This window comes from Zingiber officinale, chromosome 11B, assembly GCF_018446385.1.
Source record: "Zingiber officinale cultivar Zhangliang chromosome 11B, Zo_v1.1, whole genome shotgun sequence".
NCBI lineage: Eukaryota > Viridiplantae > Streptophyta > Magnoliopsida > Zingiberales > Zingiberaceae > Zingiber > Zingiber officinale.
In genome coordinates this window covers 58,884,250-58,894,300 of record NC_056007.1, presented here as the reverse complement: position 1 = coordinate 58,894,300, position 10,051 = coordinate 58,884,250, and positions in this window count along the sequence as shown.

Sequence of the window (10,051 nt, the reverse complement as noted above, 5' to 3'; positions counted from 1 at the left end):
TCATAACAATTTATATAAATATATCTGCAAACGTCACTTACACATATTAACATAATGGGTTCTCAATTCAACGAAGTTACATAAATGGTTCTTAAAACATATAATAATGCGAAAACTAAATAGAAGGTCTTCGAGTTGTACTGCCATTGCCCGAGATGGCTCACTGGCCAATGCCTCCTGTCTCATTCATCCCATTGTCTGTAGAAAAGGTTAAAATCTATGAGTCGAGAGACTCAACATATTCCAAAACTGTGTTATGCAAGCCTATAATCTAGTGTACTAAGGAAATCATGTTCTAGGTAACTAGACACCTTCCTACTAACATACCATAAACGTAAGCATAGACCTTTACATAAGCATGAGAGCATAAACATAAGCATGTAAATGAACTTGGCATAATAATAGACTTGATCATGAGCATGTCCATAAACATCGGCATAAGTATACTTGCATGGCATAAACATACACATAAGAATATATTTAATCATGAGCTTGTACATAAACATAAACATAAGCATAATCGCATGGGATAGGCGACCTCTTGGGCTAAGGACACCGGTCACACTCAACCACATAGAATTTGGTGAGCTCCCGAGCTATGGACATTGGTCACACTCGACCACATAGTTTTTGGGTGAGCTCTCGGGTTATGGACATCGATCACACTCAATCGTGTAATTTTGGTGAGCTCCCGTGCTATGGACATTGCTCACACTCAACTGTGTAGATTCTGGTGAGCTCTGAGGCCATGGACACCGGTCACACTCAATTGTGTAGTTTTGATGAGCTCCCGGGCTATGGATGTTGGTGCGGTTAGCACTAACGGTCTAACTCTAGTTTTGATGAATGAAAAAATAAGTTAAGTTAGTTTCGTTGTTATCTAACACTCTGACCGAATGTGCAGGAGAAGCCCAGACAGGTCAACGGGTTGATCTGATGTCTGGCACAAAGCCCAGCTAGGTCGACGGGCTGACCAGATAGCTGGCACGAAGTCCAAATGGGTCGACGAGCTGACCGGACGTTTGGCACGAAGTCCAGCTAGGTCGACGGGCTGACCGAATAGCTGGCACGAAGCCTAGACGGGTTGATTCGGGTCGAAGGGCTGACCGGACGTCTGGCAGGTAAGTGAAGGTAAGCCACTGGAGGGGAGTGACTGTGAGGACGCGCTCCCGGGAAGGGAACATTAGGCGTCGATCTGACTTAGATCCATTTCGGATATCTAAGTTGAGATCATGACTAGATTCCGGTCTCGAGGAGACAGAATCTAGTTACTATTATGTTTTATTATAAACTGTGCTAACACTTTATTTTGCAGGATATATATAATTTACAATGCCTCAGACTAAAGTTTTGTTGTAGGAAGGAGATTGCTGGAAAATAAGGGCCCGGGCGCACGGAGGTCCGAGTCATTGGAATAGTCGTAGTGTAATTATGTATTAGTTTATCTTAACTAATAAATTACACTAGTACACTCTGAGTGTATTGAGCAGGACCATTTAAGGTAAGTTCTTTTTGTACTGACTTAATAAAAGAACAAGACCTTAGTTATTATGGAAGTGTATACTCTTAATCCTAATATAATAACAAGCACATATATTTAGTATTTATTTCTTTAACTTATCAAAGTGTGAGATTTAGCTCGATAAATCAAAAGGCCCGATAATTTGGGAAATGATATTACTTATAGAGTGTGTTGTTGATTATAGAAGGAAATTGTGTCCTAGTAATCTTGGTTGATAATGCCCCCAAGAAGAGCTCATAAGGATTGTCATGTTAAACCCTACAGGTGGACTTAGTCCGACATGATGATAAGGTTGAGTGGTACTACTCTTGGACTGAGATATTAATTAAAATGAGTTGTCAGTAACTCAATTAATTAGTGGACATCCGACATCTTAAACACTGGGAGACTAACACACCCATAATAAGAAGGAGCCCAAAATATAATTTGGGATTGGTGCGGTAGTTCAATAATAATTCTCTAGTGGAATGAATTATTATTGATGAAATTAAGTTGGGTGTTCGGGGTGAACATGGGAAACTTAATTTCATCGGGAGACCAAAACCAATTCCTCCTCTCGGTCCCTGTCATAGCCTCCTATTTATAAAATATTATATCCACTCTTACCCACTTTCTTACCCATCCTAATAGGGCCAGCCAAGTAAACTTAGAACACAAGCTTGGGCCGGCCAAGTAAATAGGATGAGCCAAGATGCTGTGGCCGACCCTATCTTGAACCCAAGCTTAGTGTGGCCGGCCACATCATATTAAAAGGATTTTTATTTTGTTTAAAATCTTTCCTTATGTGGAAGTAATGATTTAAAAGAAGAGTTTAAAAATTAAATATTTTCTTTTATAGTTTTCTCCAAAAGATTAAGAGAGAGATTAGATATCTTTCCTTATTTGTAGATTGAAAGGAGATTTTAATTTTAGAGATAACTTTCCTTTTTGGAAATCGTCCACATGTTTTAATAGAGATATTTTAATTTATAAAATTTTCTTTTATAACCAACCATGAAGGGAAAATTATTAGAGAAATTTTTATTTAAAAATTTTTGGAAACAAATTAGGAAATTTTAATTCTTGTATTAAAACTTTCCTTGTTTGGAGCTAGGAGGTGGCTGGCCATGTTGTTTAAGAAAAGGAAATTGATTTTAATCAATTAAAATTTTCCTTTTCATGGCAAATAAAATATGGAAAGTTTTATTTAAATTTTCCTTATTTGTCAAGACCAAGGATTATAAAAAGGGGGTAGGTGTGCCTTCATGAGATAAAACTCTATTCTATTTTCCTCCCTCTCTTCCTTGGTGGTGGCCGACCCTTCTCCTTTGCTTCTCCTCTTCTCTTCTTCTTTGGTGGTCGGCGGCATCATCCCTTGAAGCTTTGTGGTGGTGGCTGGATCTTGCTTGGAGAAGAAGGAGAGAAAGGAGGCTTAGTTTCTTGCATCCCTTGGAGCTTGGTGGTGGTGACCGAACCTCTACATCTTTGAAGGAGTTTTGGTGGCCGAAACATGGTGAAGAAGAAAGAAGGGCTTGGGTGGTTCTCATCTCAGTAGATCGTTGCCCACACAACGTCCGAGATAAGAAGAGGAATACGGTAGAAGATCAAGAGGTTGTTGCATACAAAGAAAGGTATAACTAGTAATTAGTTTTCGCATCATACTAGTTTTTCTTTGTATTAATTCCAAACACAAGAGGCATATGATTCTAGATTTTTGAAATTGCGATTCGAGTTTATATTTTTTTTGTTTTTTGAATTTGTGATTCGATTGTTCTTTTTGGTTAAACCTAGAGTTATATAAGGAAATTAAATATTAGATTTCATTAAAAGGCTTGGTCTAGGAAGTGGTGGTTGTTCCCATATCCAAGAAGGCCTAGTGTCTCATCATGTTTAACCTGGAAGCCGATTTCTGAAATTAATATTTAATTGAATTTATAATGTAGGTGGTTTTGGATCAATAATGTTAAGCATCGTTTGCGATCCAAGTCTAAACCATTAAGAATAGATAAGTTAAATTTGGAATCAATAATGTTAAGTTCCATTTGCGATTCCTAATTTAATTTCTAAAGAACACAATAGGTTATTAGGAAATGTTCGACACTTGTATAAAATTTTTGTACAGTGGAACTGTTGGTGCAAGTTGCACCATAATCAAACCTGAGTTTTGATATTGTCAAAGGTTCAAGTTAAGTCTTGTTATGATCTAACAAGTTGACTGAGTGTGCAGGATGTTTACTCAACTAGAAAAGTTCTAGCTGGAGGCTAGGCGGAGAAATCTTAGCAGATCATGGAACCCAGGTGCAAGTCCAAGCAGGTCAAGGGGACCCGACGCTTGGCGGTGTGATCGAGAGGTCTGGAGGACCGAAGATCAAAAGGAAAAGTCCTGGGGAGCCGATCAAGGCTGAGTGAAAAGTTCAAACTAGATCTGGAGGATCTAAGTTTGGCAGGTAGGTTGAGGTAAACAACTGGAGGAGCGACAGGGAGGTCGGGTTCCCAAAGGGAACAACCTTAGGTCGTTGATCCAACTGAAGAAACCGGGAAGGTTTCAAAGTTGAGATCAAGACTGTTCTACTGTCTTACATTTTATTCCTGCTTTATATTATTGCTCTAACATCTGTTTTGCAGGGAAGTTTTTTCGTAACACTGTGCTGCAGGTTCGACTAGGTCGGTCGACTGAACCAGTGGTTCGGTCGACCGAACAAAGCAAACTCAAAGTAGTAATTCAGTTCAGAACAGATCAGACCAAAGTCCGGTCAAAGCATTATCGGTCGACCGAACAATAAGATCGGTCGACCGAACCAAGGTGACTCAGCAAAGGATAGATCATCAGCAGAGATCAGTAGGAAAGGAAAAAAGGCTGATCGATCGATCGAACCAGAGGACCGGTCGACCGATCCAATCAATATTAATGCTGCAATAAATAGAGATCTCAGCTGATGTCAACGAACAAGGAAAAAGCTTGTTCGGTCGACCGAAAGGCATGATCGGTCGATCGAACCATTGAAGGCCAATTAATGCAGAATATCGAGCCAGCGTCAGACTCCAGCTGGAAGGGATCGAAGCTGGTTCGGTTGACCGAACAGAGGGATCGGTCGACCGAATATCCATCATACCTATAAATTGAGGCTCGAAGTCAGAGGCCAGATAGAACTTTCTGATCAACTCTTGTGCTCTTCTGCAAGCTGCTCACGCTACACGTCGTCATCAACTTTGCAAGCGACTTCATCCAACAGTGCCGACTGAGCTACGATTTACTACTTCTATTGTCGGTATATTTTTTAGTACTGCACTTAATTTCTGTAAGATAGTAGGAGTGTTACTATCTTACATATTTGTACTTGTACAATTCACTTCTTTTCGAGGATTTCGGAAAGAAGGATTATAGTACTTTGCCCATCGGTGCGGTCAAGGGCCGTGGGCCTTCGAGTAGGAGTCGAGCTAGGCTCTGAATGAAGTAAAAGCTTTTGTCTCTCTTTATTTTCTGCTGTTTAATTCTGACTTTAAAAGATAAAGGAATAGTTTTAAAAAAGACGCGATATTCACCCCCTCCTCTATCGCACTACTCGATCTATCAATTGGTATCAGTGCAGGTTTGCTCTGAAATTTCTTAACCGATTTTCAAAGAAATTTTTAAAACTTTTTTTCTTTTCATTTAGAAATATTTTTTTTTCCTATTTTCTTGTCAAGCACTACTAATCCCAAGACGAAAGTCTTGGAAAATTTTTTTATCTTGTAATTTTTTCTTGCAAGGATATTGAACTCGTATCAAGAAGGTTACAGTACCATAAGGCCTCCACTGTTCAAAGGAGAGAACTTTAGTTATTGAAAAAATAGAGTGGAGTGCTACTTGAAGTCCGACATCGAGCTCTGGTTTACAATCCTAAAAGGTTACACTCTACCGACGAAAGATAGAACAACTTTAGAACCAGAAGAATGGACTCCTCAAATGATCAAGAAGGCTCAACTGAATTACAAGGTGATCAACATCATTCAGTGCGGGCTCACAATGGAGGAGTTGAATCGAGTCGGCCCCTACGACAATGCCAAAGAATTGTGGGACTCACTAGTCAAACTACACGAAGGAACCGATGACTCAAAGGTAAATAAAAGGGATTATACGGTAAGTACTGCTCACCTGCAGTAAGAGGAGTTTTCCGTTGATTTCTAGTCGTAGAAATATTGTATGTGCAGATTTCTTTTGTGTTATATGCATGATTATGTGTTACCTAGTTAGTTTCACTTATAGATGCATATGAAAAAAAATACCCTATCAGTATTTTGAGTTTAAGAAAAGTATAAGAAAGATAAAGAAAAGAAAGAAAAAGGCCAAGGCCTTAAGTAGATCTCAAAGTCAAGACTTTAGGGATTTTGGCACACAAGGTGCTTGTTAAAATGCCAAGGCATTTAAAGAAGAAGTAATTAAGATATTTTACTTTGAAAGGCCAGTACCCGACTTCCAAGGTTGTCGTAAATAAATCCAGGTGTCCAATTCCGCGGTCTTGGCCCTGGCAGACCAAGGTATGCTCTTTTAGGATTGGTGGCTCGCTACCCCAACCTATTAGGGAACGCGCATAAGATGGTACTTACGCCTTAGGGATCCCAAGTGAAGCTATTTATTTTCAAGTATATGCTTTAGCAAAGTTTTCAAGTTTAAAGAATTTCCAAGTTTCAAGATAAGTTAAGAAAAAGCAAGTTTAAGAAAGTTAAATGCTTGTTTATGTTTAAGAAAGTTAAATGCTTGTATATGCTTGTTGCCTTGAGTTAAACATGTTTTAGTTCCTCTATTAGTACAAAAGTATTTACGCATGTTTATCTATACTATCAGTGTAAGTAATATTAAAGGTTCTAGCATGAAAAGTATTTTAAAAGCATGTTTGCACATTTCGAGATTTTCTTTTTGTGAGCTAGATAGTACTTACTAAGCCTTGTTGCTTACTAGTTGCATTTCCTCTTACTACAGATAAAGGAAAAGAAAAACAATAGTGAAGGAAGGCGACAAGGGGATGCGTGATGCCTGGACTATGGAAAGCCTTGGGAATTCGTTGGGAGCATATTAAGATTTCCTTTTTAAAATTTCTAGTAAAATTTTAGATATTTTACTTTTTAATTATTGTTAAGAGGATGTCATAAATTGTTAGTTTTGCATGAGTCGAGTGTCGTCTAGTATTTCTATTATTAATGATTGAATAGACTAGTTTTGGTGGATGGTTGTTAGATATTATGATTTCATATTTTCCTGAGATTGATGTTTTTGGCACATGAGGTATACTATTCGATACATTATATGTAGATTAGTTTTAAAGAGTGCAAGAATTTCATTATGGCCCTTTGCATGCAATTATAGTTAGAAATGCTTTAACTGCTTTAGAATTATGAGTTGAGTGTTGAAATGAATCATTTACGTTCCTTTATGTGTTGCATGTTTAGTAAGAATGTATTAAGAAGCTAGTAGTACTTATGTTACTTAACTGCATGTTATGATGTCACTCACCATAAGAACCAAGTTAGTGGAAAAGTTTTGCATCTAAGTTTAGAAAATTTTATGTACTACTATCAGTAGCGCATAAGCAACACTGGGTAAGTAAAGTTCATAGATAAGTATCGTTCACCCTAGAGAGTACTAGGAGGGTGGGCGTTACAGGTGGTATCAGATGTAACACCCACGAAATAATAAGCTATACCTATGGGTATTTTTCTTTTAGGATAAAAGAGAAATGGAAATAGAACCAAAAAGAAATAAAAAGAAAGAGAGGTTAAGGTTTGAACCTTGAACCTCCCACAAAGGATAAAGTTAAATTGGTGTATGGTAACCACTAGAGTAATGAATGATATATGAATAGAAAAGAATGGAAATTATAGTTAAAAGTAAGAGTATAATTAAGTAAGGGAACAAGAGAAAAGCAAGCAGCTTTCCTCCTCTTCCTCTTGGTTAAGAAAAGAAGCAAGCAAAAGACAAGTTGTCTTTCTTCCTTCCTTTCTCTACTTTCGTGAGAATTAAGAGAGTGAGAAGATAGAGAAGGCAAGGGGATGAATTGGGACACTTTTCATCTTCATTGGGAATAAATAGGTATGAGAGAAGAAAAGGGAAAGAAAGTTGGTTAATTCTTCCTCCTTCTACTTCCTCCTCCTCCTTTCTCCTTCTTCCTTCTCCACTGAAACCTAAAACTCTCCCTCTCTCATTTCCAAAAATCCATCTAAGGTTGTCACGCCCCAGGAAGTCCCTGTCCGAAGAAATTTCGTCAGCATCTCCCCTGTACGGGGACAATATGAATCCAGAATACATATATCTATACCTCGGCCACACACGACCGGAACAATACAATACAAATAAGAAACAAACCACACAGTTTATATCAACATTCCACACAGTTCAACATATAATCAATCCACACAGTTTAATAAGGAAGGACGATATAGAATCCTCGAAGATATATGTAAACATCCTACTCCACTACAACGAATAAAACAAATCCACAAAGAAATGAGAAAATCCGCAGCGGAAAACAAAAGTAGCAAACCCTAATGTTCAATGTCCACAAATACAAACCCACAATACAAGTATATAAGATGCAAAAGCAAAATACAATCCGAAAAAGAAAATCCTCGCGATAATTGGGCTAGCGATTGGAATATCTCCCGATGGCCTCAACCTGAAAAATAGTAACAACGGGGTTAGTTCAAAGAAATCAGCAGGTAATCCAATAGATATGTACAGCAACATATAACCACCAGTAACATCCTATGGTACAGTACACTAAACCATAGAGCCTACAGTATAGTTTCCTAATAGTACAACCTACGATACAGTCTCCTAACAGTATAACAGATATGCATAGCTGAAATAAACTGTAATAACCAGCAATAGGCATAAAGTACAGTCTATAGCAAGAATAATAAGAAAATGCATAACTGAAATAAACTGTACTCACCTGCGAGGCTTGTGCAACTGACTGTGAACATACACAAATAAAAATAGTCAGAGCAAAATCATATAACCTGTATGTATGTCAATCATATGCAATCACCAAAATGCATCAATCATAAATAATGCAATCTGTGCATATGATGCAAATGACATGTCCTGGTCACCCCTACTGCCATGCTCAGCCATCTCACACACAATGGTGAGACCGAGTGGATTCTGCCGTCACTACCCCTGATGAGTGACCGAGTGGACGGGCTGCTGTCGGAGTACACCTATCCTCCTACCTCAAACATAGTGAGGGAGCGCAATGCTCTCATCTCCCGGTACACAATGACGGGGAGGGACCCCGGCGTGCTACCACGCTCTTGTCACGCTACCCATGAGCGTCCTAGCGGAGCACCACCGGGCAACCTACCATACACACCCTGAGTATTGTGCCACTACCCATGCAGTGGTCACGTTGTGTGTAGGCCCATGTACCCGGCCGACGAGCTCAACAATAATGGAGTCGTCAATCGCCCAGCATGCAATCATGCAATATGGTGCATGCGGCTATAGTATGTCATACCTGGACATACCCTCCTCCATATGTGTAGGTGCCAAAAAGATAAACACATATATAACAAGAATAATAAACAACATGAATCCAACATCACATATTCAACATATCTATCCACTAATCCAGTATAGAGGGAAGCACAATAAATACCTCTATCTCTATGAACACATATACACAGGGCAAAAGATAAAGGTATCCCGATCTAAAGTAAAACAACTAACAGAAGAAGCATGTGATAGGTATCAACTAAGCCAAGACCAGGGAAGATATAATCTATCATCTACCACTAGTAATTATATATAAACAACACATATCATAAGACATTATCAAAAAGATAAGTCAAAGGGTACCCGCCTCAAATAGCAGGTAGTATCACGCCAAATCCAACGTCAAGACGCCTGTCTCGAATTAGTGTCCTGTGTCAAACAATATATACATTTTATTTAGCTAAATCCAAATGAATAGCTAAATAAAATCCTAAAACTAAATTAGGGCAGAACCCATAACCTACCTAAATAAATCTAACGGTCAATTAGGGTTAGTTATCTTAACCCTAACCATCCCATTAGATTAATTCTAAACTAAATAAATCTACACACCATCAACAGCTAATTACAACATGTATCCACTAATCAATCACACTTAACCTGATTCATCTAGAACACGTATCAATTAGTAATCTAATTTATTCCTAATTCAATACAACATAACCCTAATTCAAATCTACACACGATCAAGTAATGTAACCATAATCCACATCCATGTAGCTCAAAGGAATAGAACTCACCTCACTGATCTAAAGTCTCTGCCGACAGCACAGTGAGAGGAATTTCCTTGTTGGATCAAAGAAACCACAACAACTCTGCTGAAATTCTTAGCCACTTCAACCGAAACCTCAATCACAGCAAAGGAGGAAACATCCCAGAACTGATCTGTGGGTTACAACAAGTAATTGGATCCAATCTCTCCCTCCTAGTTCAGAATCGAAAGCAGATATCACCATTCCAACAACGATCAAAATAGAAACAAGCCCTAACCTCCAAGATCGGAAACCAGAGAGGGAAAA